General features: G+C 45.0%; 1 protein-coding gene across 3 annotated transcripts in view; it reads left to right on the top strand.

Annotated features, from left to right (window-relative positions):
• The first annotated feature begins 1,474 nt into the window (after window positions 1-1,474).
• Lar (tyrosine-protein phosphatase Lar) overlaps window positions 1,475-15,191 on the top strand; it is a 761,776-nt gene continuing 748,059 nt past the window's right edge. For all 3 annotated transcript variants that reach the window (XM_084576898.1, XM_084576900.1, XM_084576897.1), the window contains exons 1-2: window positions 1,475-1,833; window positions 2,572-2,797. The gene's annotated coding sequence lies outside the window, so the exon portion shown is untranslated. The remainder of the gene's footprint in view (window positions 1,834-2,571; window positions 2,798-15,191) is intronic.

The following is a 15,191-nucleotide window of genomic DNA, read 5'->3' as shown; positions in this document are numbered from 1 at the left end:
GCCTGCAGGCGGGGATGAGGTAAAATTCGGACATTTCTTTTCCTACAATGGCACATATATTTCTGCTATCCTTGTGCGATTTTACACCTTGCAGGGAAAGTTAATTATTACTAGTGCCAAGATTACCAGGGTTCGAACACAAACCACCGGAGTGGATGCCCTGCGTTATAAGCATTTATAAAAAAAAAAGTATGCCTGAAGGGATGAAGCAAAGAAGCCAACAGTCGGCGAGGCCAAGGAAAGCATTGGGGATTGTACTTTGTATTTTTTTTTATTGTTTACTTTGATAATCACATAAACTAGTATAGTAATCTGTTTAGGGGAAAGATAAACACAAAGTAGAAGGAAAAACAACGTGCCGAGGGTTCGCTTCTACTTTGCGTTTATTTATCTTTCCCCTAAATAGATTACGTTACTAATTTATGTGATCACCGAAGTAAAAATTAAAAAAGACAAAGTACAGTCCCCAATGCTTTCCTTTGCCTCGCCGATGGTTGGCTTCTTTCCTTCATGTATTATAACGAGCAGCCTCATTTACCCTTCATTTATCTGAAGGGATGAAGGGATACTTAAATATCTAAATCGGACGCGAGCCATTCAAATGTGAGTAAAGACAAGTAAATTATTTATACGAAGTTTGTGATTGGAGGCCCCTGGCTGTTCGGAACCCGTACCATGAAATTTTCGATATTGAATAACAGCTTAATTAGTTAGGGTTTACGTACATTTAGTCATGCCAGTTATCGGACATAAGTGCAAGAACCCACTTTTTACTGAGGAGAAGTTTCTGCGCCAAGTTAAAGCACTGTACTTTGACTTTTACTTGTTCTAATTATTTATTAGCCCACGTGGGGCTTCCGGACCTGACACTGCTCATAGCAGTGTCTTTTGAGCCGGAAGAAGCGGAGTGGATCTACCCGATTTTTGGTAAGGGGAAATTAACACCGCACTGCAAACCCTACCGAATAAATCACGTTCGTCGGAGTGCAGACTGCAGCCTGATCTTGGCTCCACTCCCAGTGCTTTACTTCACCTTCGTTCTTTCGACAGTCGACGCCTCCGGTTTTTCTGCGCTTGCCCGCGATCATAGCCTTTTTACGGCAACGGAGAGGACGCCGTTGCCGACGCGCTTTTCGTGATGGTCAGGTTGGGCTGGTCCTGGGCGCAAGCGCGCTCCGCGAATCCGAAAGAGGGCGCGACGTTCGGCGCGACAGGACTTCGATGAAGCAGCGACCGGCGAAGGCGCGCTGTTTGTACCGTCATGCTCATCGGTTGTGTGCCGCGTGCGTAGTGCCGCAGGAGTGACAATGCATATTGTATCTGATGCGGACTGTCCCCAGCATGCCGGCATCATTGCCGCATCCCTGCAGATAAGCTACGCCAGATAAGAGGAATGTTCGTTCTGCTTAGAGCCATGTGATACGAGTGACGCAGTCGCATGTTCTGAGAGGCGAACCAGTGGGGGGTATTGGACGTGCGCGTTGCTTTTAGACGTCGTGCTCGCTTTCTTTGTTTCGCGCTGTCGTGCAAAGCGGACATGCCTTCAACGCTTGCCACATTTTCAGCTGCTGCAAAATGCGGAAAACAGGATGTGACATGTGCGGAGGAAGATGTTCCCTCTGTTGCTTGGAATGCCCTGACGGGCTTACACATTTCATCTCAGGTGCTCGTGGGGAGTGACGATGCCAAGATCGAATCATTTTGTGGAGTACGCGATCTGACATTGAATGTCGATTCATCTGGCGCGTTAGGCCCTGGGAATATTTCATCGTTGGTTGTGTTGTAGTGTCTTCAAGTGATTCTTCAGTTCCATGTAACTCAAAGGGCGTTTACGTAAGTACTCAATAACCGAATCATGCAGCCTGAAGTCTAACATGTTCCTGTGTGGTTTGCTCGTCAAAATGTCTTGGAAGTGACACTAAAAACGAGTATGTTGTTCTCTTTATTCCTGTGTTCTTGTGATATCGCAAGGCCCATATCTGTGTAACTCAACCGATATCCATTCATAAATTTAGCTTCTTGACCGCTTGCGGACCAGACGTCTGGTTTTCACGACCTTGAAGATTACAATGTTAGTAAAGAGACCTAAAAAGTCGTTATTGCAATCCTTATTGATGAGAAGTGGAAGAGTGTGGCATGATTCTTAAGCTCACTATTCTGAATAAAGCATTCGTCCCTTCAGCGAGCGTCTGCGGGCGAGTTGAAGCAGGCACGGGTTGATGTAATCTGGTCAGGTTGTTTGCAGTATTTATTATTCAACCCTTTGATGTCTGTTGGACGCTTTGGGTTGCCGCTCATCACCATTGTACAAAAAATCCTATAGCTGACACTGCCTTCTCTTTGTGCACGGGAATTTATAACTGATTCATAGCGCCTCCAGGTTCCTGTCCATTGAACTTGTGATTGGTCAAAAAGCGTGACACATCAAATGCTGATTTATTAAACAAAAACTTTTGACACAACTCACACCTGTACAAGAATGAATACACAATGGTTATGTGAATCTATCGATATCCAAGAGAGCACTTGACCCACTTTTATTTCCTCTTTCTTTTATTCTCGCTTATCCAGAGCTGGAACCACCAAACACTACGACGCCAGAGCTAAGGATTACTGGAGTTATGTGCAACATCGTGACTTGAAGCGCATCTGCAGACAGTTAACAATCGGAGTTATTGTTTGCCAGCTGTGTCCTTGCCGCTCATCGTGTAAAGTGTGTGTTCTCGTGAGTGCAGTGATTCTTTCCCACCAAGGCTTGTGCTGAATCGCATTTGCTTTCACCTCGGGGACAGCGAAGGTAAGCTGGTCTGACGACTTACTACTCTTTTTTTTTATTTCTGCATACTGTTCGTTGCAGAGGGAATGTAGCATTGTGTCGCCCTGTTTACGAAATGCTGTCTGTCATTTGAAAAGCTCGTTACACAATGTTTTCGGGTTTGTAAGACTTGCGCGCAACCATGTTCTCTGACAAAATAACGCCTAAAGGCGTTCTAGTGGGTAATTTCGCCTGTCCTTTTGAAAGGGCTTTGCGTTAACTACTGACGTCTCAAACTTGCGGTGCTGATTGGAACTAAAGCGATGTTAGAGCCTGCAGTCGCTGCGCATGTCTATGTGCATCAACGGGTTTTGTGTCGGCTTCAGTTGCCGTAAAGATATGCAGCACTGTATCTGAAGCTTATATTCTGCTCCCCCTGCGGGAAGCCATGTTGCTTAATATTAAGTCGGGTACACAAGGTGGTCGCAAGTAGAGAGGGGGGGGGGGGGGTCAAAAAATCCCAGGCCGCTCCGAAGAGCCGCGAAGCAGCTGCTCTCCGCTATCACGGCGCTGTTATCGTCCGCGCTTCTCGCCGCGCTCGGGTGGCCAGGGGGGAAGGCCTCCCTCTTTCTCGCTCTCCTCGATAACGAAGATGATAAAAAGATAGTGCGGTGTGAGCTTTCACTTTTCGCTGTTCGCTCTTCGTATACTACTGTGATGGAGCGCTTCGCGGAGCAGAGACAGTTTGCACAAAGGAACGCGCCATGCTAGCGACCATAATTAGTTAAAGCCTGTTTCTATCTACTTCAAGGCTTTTGGCAGACCTTTACTTGCGTTTACTTTCACATAGACGCGTTTGTGGCTGTCTGAGCCTGCACTTTGACATTTCATGGGCTTTAATACGGGTATTGTTTTATTTTCTTATTTTCTCGAAACTTAATACATTCAAAACGTGCCAGAGGATGCGCAACTATGTCCATTGAAGTGCTAAACCAGGATATTACAGTGACTTAGTTGGTTTGTGGTGGAGGAAAATGAAAACATTGGAGGGAAACTGGGGCACTTGGAAAACCACATCGTCAATTGAAGCACTTATTTGAAGCAAGACGCTGATACAAGATGTCGATAAAACTTGTCGGAATTCAAACGTGGGTCGACGTTGTTCTGACGAGTTGGCAGGAAACGGAGGCAAATAAATAAAAAAGCATCCAGGGATACATGCTACTACTTTTTGAAATTTTCTAGAATTTAACCTCACCATAAGATAACGTGTTTCTTGTAGGAGCCTATTTTTTGCTGATATATGATCCTTGGCAGTCACTATATATAGAGCGAATGGACTAACCTAACTTCAAAACAATTAGCGTAATAAACCAAACATCATAGGGGTGCAATGCAATCGCGCGCCGCTGTGATTCAAGAAAACGCCGATGACAAGCTACTGTTCTGCAGTTTATGATGAGTCCAGCAGACTTATCACTAGTGAAGAATTTATTTTGTTCTTCTTTCTCTTCTCATTAAACACAAGTAACCGCCTTTCCAGCTCTTTTGTTGTTTGCTGAAAGGCGTTCTTACAGTCAATCAGCAATAAAATTAAATACCGATTTTGCTGTTTATGATGACGTTCCTAAAAAAGGCCCGTCTGAAACATCACTCGCCGTCGACCAATGCTGAGGCCGAAGCACATTGGTGAAGAAGCATTGATATTGACAATAGCTGCTGCAATTTTAGACCGACACGCGCTCGTTTTGAGAGTAGATTGCACGGAAGTTATGTGAGCTTTACAAGCTTCATTCACTGTAACTGACGCGTGGTTAAGTGACGTTAATAGCTGCCCTGCACCATTACGTGGTCTAGCTGCGTTTCGCTCGTTAAGTCTTCCAGGAAGCACCTAATGAGGTCTACCTATTAGAAAGCGAACGCAGCTTAGCAAAGAAGCGCGCGAACAATATTTTGTTCATCCGCCATGGCGCGTTAAATTAGCTAGATTTAAATTTGCGTTCACAAAATGGCTTCCTACCGCGGTTGCTTGCCGAATGCGTATTTAGCGCCCCGCAAAGGCCTCGAATGGCAAGCCGAAGCCGGGCGATCTAAACATTCCTGTCCCTGCAAATTTCCGCTTCCGCTGTGAGCAACTTGGAGTTTGTATGATGCTTCCTTGGTCTCTGCTGAAACGAGAAAACCAGTCATTTCCCACCGAAAATGAGTTTTTTTCTTTACCCTCCACCAAAAGTGCGTCAAATAATCCGCATGCATTGTGAAACGTCAAGTTCAACTCGCGTGCTGTTGAAGCAAAAGGGACAAAGAGTGCCCAGTTATCATTATTTTTCCGCAGTCCTCCCCTACGGTGTGCTTTACAAAGCGCATGTCTCTAGTTCTAGCTCCCTCTTCGCCATTTCCCACTCTCCATGCCATGCTCTATTCCTCTTAGAGTTAAACACTACGGCATTCCCAACCTCCGCGTGCGCATTCACGCACATCATTGTTCAGGCCTACTATGAGCCTATTGAACAGTTGAATGATGACGATGATGGAAGAATTTTTCTTCGTTCCTTTCTCCATGCCACAAAGCAAACCAACACTATTGAATCAATCTTATGGAAAGTTTCGGATAAATTTTTGTATCGATGATAATTACAAGTAGCGTCGGTAAGGATTAAAGACGAAGGCCGCCCAGAGGGGAAAATGAGAAAATCAGTTGTAGCACCATTTTAATTTGATGCCTGAAACTGTACCTGGAAATGAAAAGTAAAAGCGAAACAAGGCATTATTTTTTTTCTGTCATGGGAACCATCTGTAAGTTTCTACACAACCCCATCAATGCTCTCGTGGGGACTAGAGTTTATTCAAAATACGTAACAGTTTTGTCCACATTCAGCCACTTTTATGGTCCAAGGTAGCGTCTCTTGTTTCGACTCCTACCCACTGTGTCTCATCTAACTCTACATAGATGCAATTGGTCAGAGTGGAGATAATGTCTTTTGCGCTTAGTGGCGTCCCTGGCCACTTTGTTTGTCGTTAGAGGGTCGACGTTCACCTGGGATATTTTGCGTTATGGGGAAGTGAGGGAGGGGGGAGACCTACACGGATGTTGAGGATTAGGAGGTAGGCCGGACTCTGATAAATTAGCCCTCAATCAAAGGCCAGAGCTCTTTTCTCGTTATTTGTTTGAACTTACTGCACCAGCAGATTGCATAGAGCTCAGCGACAGGGGCAAGGGATTATCGGTTGTTTCCGGTTGATCATAATTTACAATAGCGCGCCGGACTAAAAATCCCGGTAATACATGGCGATATGGACCAATTTTTCTTCTTGCAATCTCTAACGCACCTGCTTCAAAGTCTCAGGCACGTGCTGGGTCGAGACGTCTTTCCATTTTTACCTCAATGATTTTTCTTGTTGTAAGGATAGTAGAACAAATTACAGCTAGGAAAACTCCTACACACATATTACGTCCCACGCACTGTAATTCACGTTGACTAACGCATCTGAAGCTGCCCACGGTGTGGTTGTGAAATAACGTTCAACGCATATGCTGACGTAAGCGTAAGTCAAACTAAAATCAACATAACTCATTTTCGTGGCTTCTCGCTTCAATCAAGGCTCGTAGTCGTTTCACTCATTTACGCTGAATGTTCTCACAATTGTCTGACGTCGCCTCCGAATTGGTTTAGCGCTTTAACAAAGGACCTCTTTTCAAATTTTGTGTGACGTAATAGATTTAACGCAACACGAAGGGGCGCACGTCGAACCGCACGAATACACTAAGGTGATTTCAAGCGTCGAATCACCAGGCTGAGGGAACTCTTTGACACGACTTGTCATGCAGCAGTTTCCGTTGTATTCCCCGTCGATAACGTTTTGCTTTCTTCGTTGGAGTTACCCCGCCTGACTTCTGTCACTTTCTTCGCTGTCACGCAAAATTGTGGTGAGCAGCGTATCCTTTTGAGTCTTTTCTTTTTTTCAGAGGCAGAGATAAAAAACAGGACCACAATGACAAGAAACAATAAAACAAAAATAGACAACAGTGCAATCCGTATACACGGCGTTAACCTGCCAGAAACTACCGAAGCTTTCGCTGTTAGCGTGAATTTGGTTGGGAAAATGGAGCCTGCTGTCTAAGTGCGAGAAGTAATTAGGCATTACTGCTACAGAAAAAATACTTTTATTTTTCGTTTTAATGCTCCTTTTTGTGATCTTTTCTTTGATTTGCATTAAGTAGTCAAGAGCGTATGACGTACCTCCCGTTTTGTTCAGGAGAGCGAATATACCTTCAAGTTAAACGTTTTATTGTTGTTCCATTTCCTTTTCCGAAGTGGACATCTTCACCAACCGAAAGCGAAGCAGTAAATAGCCCAACGCAGCGAAAGCGAAACACGGGCATCGCACCTTTCATTAGCTTCACATAGCCATAAAGTGTTTTTGCTTTAGTCACAAAGGTAGTTTCTACAACACAAAAAGAGAAAGAGCCGTGGCGGCAAGCAACAATGGAATCAAATTATGCTTCAAGCACTCTGTATGCTGAAATTGGGCCAAGTACTTTCAATGCAAACTACTCTGAGTGACGCACTGCTCTATGGTACGTTTGACTCGACCAGACTCGACCTGACCTCGCCGTTCTCACCCCTCCCCACTGCCTTGTCGCCTGCCCTGACCACAAGACACGATTAGCCTCAAGTAGCTCGACGTGAAGACCCCATTGACCAGAGCCTCCACCAACACGTGAGGACACATCACAAGACACAGCGAATGCAAGACCCGACCAAAAGATCTGACTGACCCCAGACGCCGACAAAACAGCTCCGCCAACCCCTAAACACGTGAGGACATCGCCCCTGCCAGTCCTGTTTGATGTGTGCTTGGGACTCAGCCTTCAAATCCTGGCGACCTGTGCAGCGAAAGCTTCCTGGGCTATCAGTCATCATGACGGCAAGCTGTGATCTTCCTTCTTTCTTCACCCATCTACACACGACCATCGTCATGCTATAAATCTGATCAAATTCGTTTTCTTCGTCCACCGATCGGGATGATCGATCGGTGGTTCCGGTTAGTGTCACAGTCCAGGAAGAAGAAGCGAGCACTGGCGTGGGCAGGCGCACTCACGCTAGAATGCCAACATTCATTAAACGCCATCTGTCATCGTCATCGGCTAACTTCTGTTTCCTTTCTTCGAATCTTGCAGCATCGTAACAAAATATTCGTCAAAGTTCTGTGTTGGCTGAACGAAGGAATCTACTAGACTCTCCGCACCCAGTTTTCACTCCTTAGCCGGAACACTGAGCTTGTTGTACTTGATTGCGAGATATTAAAAATGAAGGTTCTTGTATAGCTCGCACATATAGACTGGCCGAAAGTTCTTCAGCTCGTCGAAAAGAGAGAATGCATGTATCTTATGATTTCGCTCTACTTTTATTACCTCCGTTTATTTTATTTATATTTATTTACGTTGGGAATGACCTCAGGGAGAGCCAATATGAATATATTGTAAGGGCTAAGGCTCGAACAGAACAGTATAGGAAGATATAAAAGTATAGGGAAAGGTTTTTTTTTTAAATGATTTATGGCCTTTGTCACAGAGAGGTAAGAAACTTAACGCATTTTGGCTTCAATTAAGATATATTACTAAGTAGTGGAAAAACAACCACATGCAGTATGCAAGTTCTGGATTCTTCCCCCTTCCTCATCTCGCATAGATTGTCGAGCAGCGCATGAAGGTGGCGTCTAAAACAAACTGCGAACTTAGCATCGGAACACATAACTGATTTCATAAAATAAATTCTTTTTGGGCCAGTAGGGCTTCAGTCGGCGATGTCTGAATTCAATTTTCTCAGATATGTGCCTGTGGCATGCCATTAACACTGGTACCACAGTTCCTGTCCAATCGTGTACAGTTGATGCATTTAGGTTGTGTGTAATCCAACCTTGACACTCTTAGCACCGTACACCCTTGGTCACACCGGCGGACGGAGCAATATCTTGTACACTGCGTGGGACCAAGCAGTGACAAATTAATCTGTACGACCCCCCCCCCCCCCCCCCCTCTCCCCTTATGTCTCCTGTGGCAACAAGACAATCCGAATATATGTGTTCGTTAAGCTATTCTTCAGATAAGGATAGTGAACTCGTTTCGACACACATATATAGCAAGCCAAACCCCTGAACCCGATGAAAGCATCAAGCAGTATTCTCGTTTCCTTTCATTAGTGTTAATTTGCGCGGAGATCAATGGGAAATTATTATTGCAACCGGAAAGAAGCGGCTATTATTTTTACTTGAACGATAAGTGGTTAGATAGAAGGAAGAAACAATAAATGTCTCGTTTTTCTTGTCATGCTTCAGCTGCTTCCGGATAACCTTTTTTCGCGGCTGATGGAAGGTGCGAAATGCCCTTGAGACAGGAAAAGAAGCGAAAAAAGCGCCAAGCGATCGAACATTTCCTGACGTTAATTGGGTGTGGGAAGACACGCCTCGGAGATAAAAATAAGACAGAGCAAGATGGAAAAGGAATGACAAAAACCATCGGAAGGAAATATTAGATTATCAAGGGAGGCTGTACGACCGGGTGATGTGGAGCAAAAAAAGCACGAAACCCGCCCAGAAGCGACCAAAACCGGTCACCCAATCCTACAGTCGCGAAGTCGTTTCAACTAAAGCGTTTCTCTCAGCACCGGAGAAAAGGCACAATTAAGAAAGACATCCTCGCTCATTACGCGTGAGATTCAATTTCTGTGTGAGCGCGGAAGATTGCCGAGTAAGGCATGAAGTTGGCGTCTAAAAAGCTGCGGGCAATTAGCCTCAGAACCCATAACTGGTTTCATAAAATAACTTCTTTTTCGGCCAGTAGGGCTTCGCTCCGCCCTGTCTGATTTCGTTTTCCTCCCATTTGTGCTTATTTTCGCAAGACACTGCGTAAAATGAGAGCCACACCAGCCGTAGTATAATAATCAAGTAGCGAGCTAGGCGATAGGGAGGTCAACTTCGTGTATTTTTTAGAACATTGCATTTGCCTCAAAGCATCAAAGAACATCTGAAAGGGAAAAAAGCTATAAAAAAATACGGTTGGAATTTTAATAAAGTGAAAGAAGGAACGATGATGTGGACTCTACGTGCAACCAATATAAGATGACAGGTCGTTTGGCGGGAGATCCACTGCTGCCAGGTGCCGAATTCTCGTCGGCTTCAACGCCGGGCAAACCCACACCAAGTGGTAAATATCTCCCTCACTATTCTGAGAGATTCAGTCAAGACACACGGACGTTAACATAAGTATCGAAAATGAGACCACGTTCGCGTAACAGAGGGAGTCAGGAAAACCCCAACCGGATCATCCGAAGCGCAGCTTCCTCTTCGCGGATACGACTGCTGGGGAGGGTTGCCGCGAATGGAGGGACGAGAGCATGTGTGAGCCGCCGGAGGTGTTCCTTTCTTGTGAGAAGGGTGTCATAATTATTCATAGCAAGAAAACTTGCAAGATTCATTCGTAGCGCCATGTCAAAACAAGCGAGTACGATACAACAAAACGTCGACATATTTCTTGTGTTAGGTGCAATTCAATTTCATCTCGGTAGTGTTTTTAAACTCTGAACGCGTGTTGCCTCCTCGTTTGTCCGTAATGATGAAAAAATTAACAGGACGCTTAAGCTCTGCATTAACAGCAGACTCGGTAGTGTGCGTTCGTTTGCTTCATCTACTTATCTACGATGAAATATGACGTAATGACCTACAACTTCAGTACGACGGAGTAAGGCACAATGACGAATCACGTTCAATTTCTTTGGTTGTGAAGGACTAGGACACACCGACTCACTGCTTTCAGCTTTTAGCTACGATGCACAACGACGCAGTAGATGTACAATTTTTGTTTGCCTACTTTTAATTTGCTTTTATTTTATTCTTTATTTTGCTTCATTTGCTTTAATCTTTATTTTGCATTTTATTTTTCCTACTCAGAGATATATAGTCAATTATTTATGGCTGCATTATTAGCCACCCATCACCCGTCACAATTTCCACCCACTACACAGGTTTGATCAGCCAACTACAGGCATCTGGTTTTCCTGCCATGTTCCGAATGCTTCTGACAACGCTCGACAATACCCGAGTCGAAACTGAGGTATGGCGACTGCTTTTCGACGGAACAGTCTTTACTCATTACGTAAAATCGATTTCTCCTGAACCGCTGTCTGGATAAAACATTCCAACTCAGTCGAACTTAGAACAGCGTTCTGTATTATGTCGAGTGAGATCATGCTCTGGTGGCACTAACTAAACCATTCCTTCCCTATCTTGACTCATTATCTGTTTCCTAATTCACATTAGTTTGCGAGCGCTTCCGCGAGAAGTCTACCACTCGTGTCCCAGTAGCCAGCATGAACGTCCACCAGTCCCATTGCAGCCTGTATGACCTGGCTCATTTTTACAGAGTATCGCGGTGCTGTGCTGTCAGATATTAAACTTTGCAGGAATGTTAAGTTGCCTATCTGAGTAACACTATTCTTGCGACTCCGTACAAAGGAATGTTCCACACATTCTTGGCTTCCTCGCTTTTCATGCCGCTGCACGTTGCTTACTTCCGCGTGGTTTTAGTTTTTTATTTAATGTGTACGTATTATGACCCATTCATTATATGCTGTTTAGGCATGTGTCTTTGTTTGGTTACTAATTCGATGATTATCTATGCACAATTGCGCGCACGTGGGCTCCATAGGATAATCGATAATGTCGCTTCGCCAAGCGTCATTGCTTTCTTGTTATTTTAAACGAGTTGCTATCTGATTATGATGTGCGTGAGGCATTATGAGTGTTACCTATTTTAGTTTCGTTTTATGATTAGATTGCCGTACTTTTCGGTACTGATATTGATAGACGTAATGTATCAACATAGAACACTGCCTGTAACCTACTTTCCGACGAAGCTTGGTCCCGCGGCCGGAACGTCTCATACATTCTCCCTTTTTTCACTACGTCTGTCGTTGTTCGGCCGTGTTCTCAGCCTTATATAAGATTCTTTATTCCTAAATGTCATCCTAAGACTAATTCTTGTCAATACCAACAACAAAACATAAAAAAGAATGAAATATTCCCAACGCTTGCAACATATATATATATATATATATATATATATATATATATATATATATATGTTGACATTTAAGAATAATCTTATATATATATATCTCGACGCTTACTGCAAAGCTCAAAACAACATAAACTGTAAACACTGCTCTATCAGGTCGAGTTGATTTCCCCTCCCTATCACTTTGCTCCGCACTGCGCGAATAGATAAAGGAAACCTGTACTACTCTGTGCACCCTTCCTGTACGGCTACCGGATAGTCCAGCAACATGCTCCTGTACTATGCGCTCTTTTCTCCCCTTTCAGAACCTTCTTCCGAGCGATCTTTTCGGCTTTTTCCCCTGCGGACTCTCCTACGCAGTGGCGTATACGTGCTTCTGCGATGCTGCCTCATAGCGTACACAGTTTCACCCTTTGCTGTGTCTCCTTCCTAGTCTCCCTTGCGCTGTTCTCTGGCCACCTTTCAGACGTTATTTCTTCCTTATCCGACCTGAGTGAGGCCGTTACCACTAACCTGCTCCAGGAACAGTCCGGCGCACTTCCGGTAGCACCGGATTCCAGGGGCACGTTCCTACCAGAACGGTCTCTCGCTGATTACTGTGCATGGAAGTATACCGGAGGCAGCAGGAACAAAAACGAGAAAGCGAGACCCTGTGCTGAAGCAATGAGTGAGCGACAATATCATTGCCTGATGCTTAAAGGCACAGATCGCACCGAAAAAAGAGGAACCGCATTAGTAGCCTAAAGTCGTTGCCGAACCTTCTTCAAATGCGATACTAAGGCAAATAGCTTCCTCGAGAACAGATACAGAATAACATCGTGGAAACACTTGCCGGCCTAAAAGGGCTGACGTTCTCTGCTGTTGCTTATGAATGTTACCCCCGGTAATTCGATAGTGATGGAGCTGACGTAGCTAGATGTTCGTTTCGCGCAAGCCTTTCTTTGTGCGCAAACAAGGAGAATGCGGATGCTTGCATCTCGGTTTAGTTAACGTGTTTGCTGCGCATTAACCGAATAAGGAAACAACTGAACAGTCTAACCATGCTGCAGACACTATTACCTCGACTTTCTTGCCGAGTGCATGCTTTGTGTTCGCAACACTGCCCGATATGCGAGATGCCTCGGTGAGTCTCCGCACCTCGGTTCCCGGTCGGGCCCCGTAACTATGCGACATGCAGACCACCGCAGGCTGTAATTATGTCGGAGGCCAGACCTACCGCTTTCGCGATGTTATGCACACACGGACTTCTTTTGTACTCTTTCTCAGTAGGACAATGCATCAAACTTGTTTGAGGTTCACGACTATGCACAATGAGTGGGAAAATGACACGTCTTCATTAAGCAGTGTCTGTCGCATTCCGAGACCTTTGTTTGTTTATTTCTCATTGGGTAGGAAGCCTTTAGATCTGCCACAGCACTCACCGCACTTTTCTTGCTTCGCCTTGGCCAGAGAGACACGCCAATTAGAGCACGTCACTGATGTTTAAAATTCGCATCCATCCCGTATATCTAATTATAAAATGCAAGTACAAAAAAAGCTACACAGTAGATTTAACATAGGCGGAACAAGCGTGATTCAAATTAATCTTCTGGCTACTCCGATCAGACCTGCTAGAAAGGGCTGCAAAGTTGTTTGTTCTAGTCTGCACACTCATCTTCATTTCCGCTCGAGAAGGGCGGAGGCGATGCATTGAGAAAACGCTTTTTCACGTGGCGCTCAACCGCCGCTGCGGTGCGTAGTGCGAGCGGAGAGAAGTGTAAACCCGTTGAGTTCTGAAGGATTTAAATGATGAGTGTTTGCAGACGCTTTTTCTCTGGGGGAGGAAGTTATGCTATCAGCTTTTGTACCCTTCACAGCATACTCTCGCAACACGTGCCTGCTTGCTGCAGCTTCTAAATACATAAGTGGAACGCCGAAACGCCGCATCTGCAGCCTCAAGTGGCTCTGAGTGTTCAATTTATATATAATTGTCAGCATTTAGCAATGGTGGTCCTTTCTCCAGTTTTGCCGTCACAAACGATGTAATTTGTGACGGATTATTGACGTAGTCGCTCCTACATTCGATATCACCTCATTCGATGTGGTGTCTTTTATTTAGGACTCTCTCATTGCGGAAACTAAGCTTTAAACGAGTGATCATTTTCGTATCCCTTGGCCTTTAAATTCATCCTTCTGTCTAGTCCTACGCGAACGTAAGGCTACGGCCGCTGGATTCTCTCTTGCGGCTGTGGTACAGATATTTTATGTTACCACTGTAATCTACCAATCTTCCCCGTTTTAGCCACTGGCATGCATCGCGTGCTGGCGCGCTCGAGGACAAAGAATTTGGTAGCTGACTGCGTAGTGCACTACTCTAGACGCTCTGCTACTAGTTCACCCTTAGCAGCTGCCGCAAGTAACGGCACCTTTGACTTACGCCCAAGTTTCGGCCAGACCGCTAATGTCATCCGCATCTGGTTTTCACTCAGCACCTCCACCAATTCAGGGATGTGTTTATTCAAGCTGCCCAGATGGATCCAGGTGCTCGGGATGAACTTGCAGCAGAGCGTCAAGCGTAACGAATCACGAAGACAGTGCCCAACTTCTTCGTCCTCGAGCGAGCCAGCACGTAATGCATGCCAGTGGCTATAATAACGATTTTGGATTAGAAAACATTTATTGTCAGTAATCAGCGATTTGTGGGCGTTACACTTAGATGGCCTCAAGTCCGTAGCTCTCGGCGACCTTTTGAGCCCACTCAGTAGCCCGAACTTGCATTAACGGGTCTGAGCTGGCCAGTATAGCCTCCCACCGCTCTAAAGAAAGGACTGGTAGTAGGGCCGCTGGTGGCTGCGCTTCTTTGCAGATTGACACACAACATCTTACGGTTTTCACAGATGTTCTCTCTCGTGCGCTCGAAAACAGGTTACCTCCCTACTATTACTAATTGCAACAGAGTGAATTACAGAGGTCTCATTATCCGCGTCCGGTGGTTTCAAGAATTAGTCAAAGTCGGATCTGTGCTCAAGAGTGCCATCATCTCCACAAAGTCTAGGTCCTTATTTTGTAAAGATCCATTCCCTATTTTCTATTTAAGATTGCGCGACGCGAGCCTCGATGGTGATTTTTTCTCGCCGTGTCTTTGCCTGTGCTAAATTGTATTGAGAAGTTTGCACTCCACAGTTTTGCCCACAAGTTTGACCGCACATCTCTGCAATATGTTTGCTTCTCTGCTTGGCAGCACAGTTGCAAAACAATAGGGTGAAACTCATTTTCCTAAATATGCCTTTTCTGCACTACCGCAGAACGTAAATGCAATACTTTACAGAAGATGTATAGCAGTACATGTTATGAAAGTGACCCGGTCTACCTGGGAAAAAA

The sequence above is a fragment of the Amblyomma maculatum genome, chromosome 8 (genome assembly GCF_055883805.1).
Source record: "Amblyomma maculatum isolate TAMU_Amacu chromosome 8, ASM5588380v1, whole genome shotgun sequence".
Lineage (NCBI taxonomy): Eukaryota > Metazoa > Arthropoda > Arachnida > Ixodida > Ixodidae > Amblyomma > Amblyomma maculatum.
This window is presented reverse-complemented; position numbering and strand designations above follow the sequence as displayed.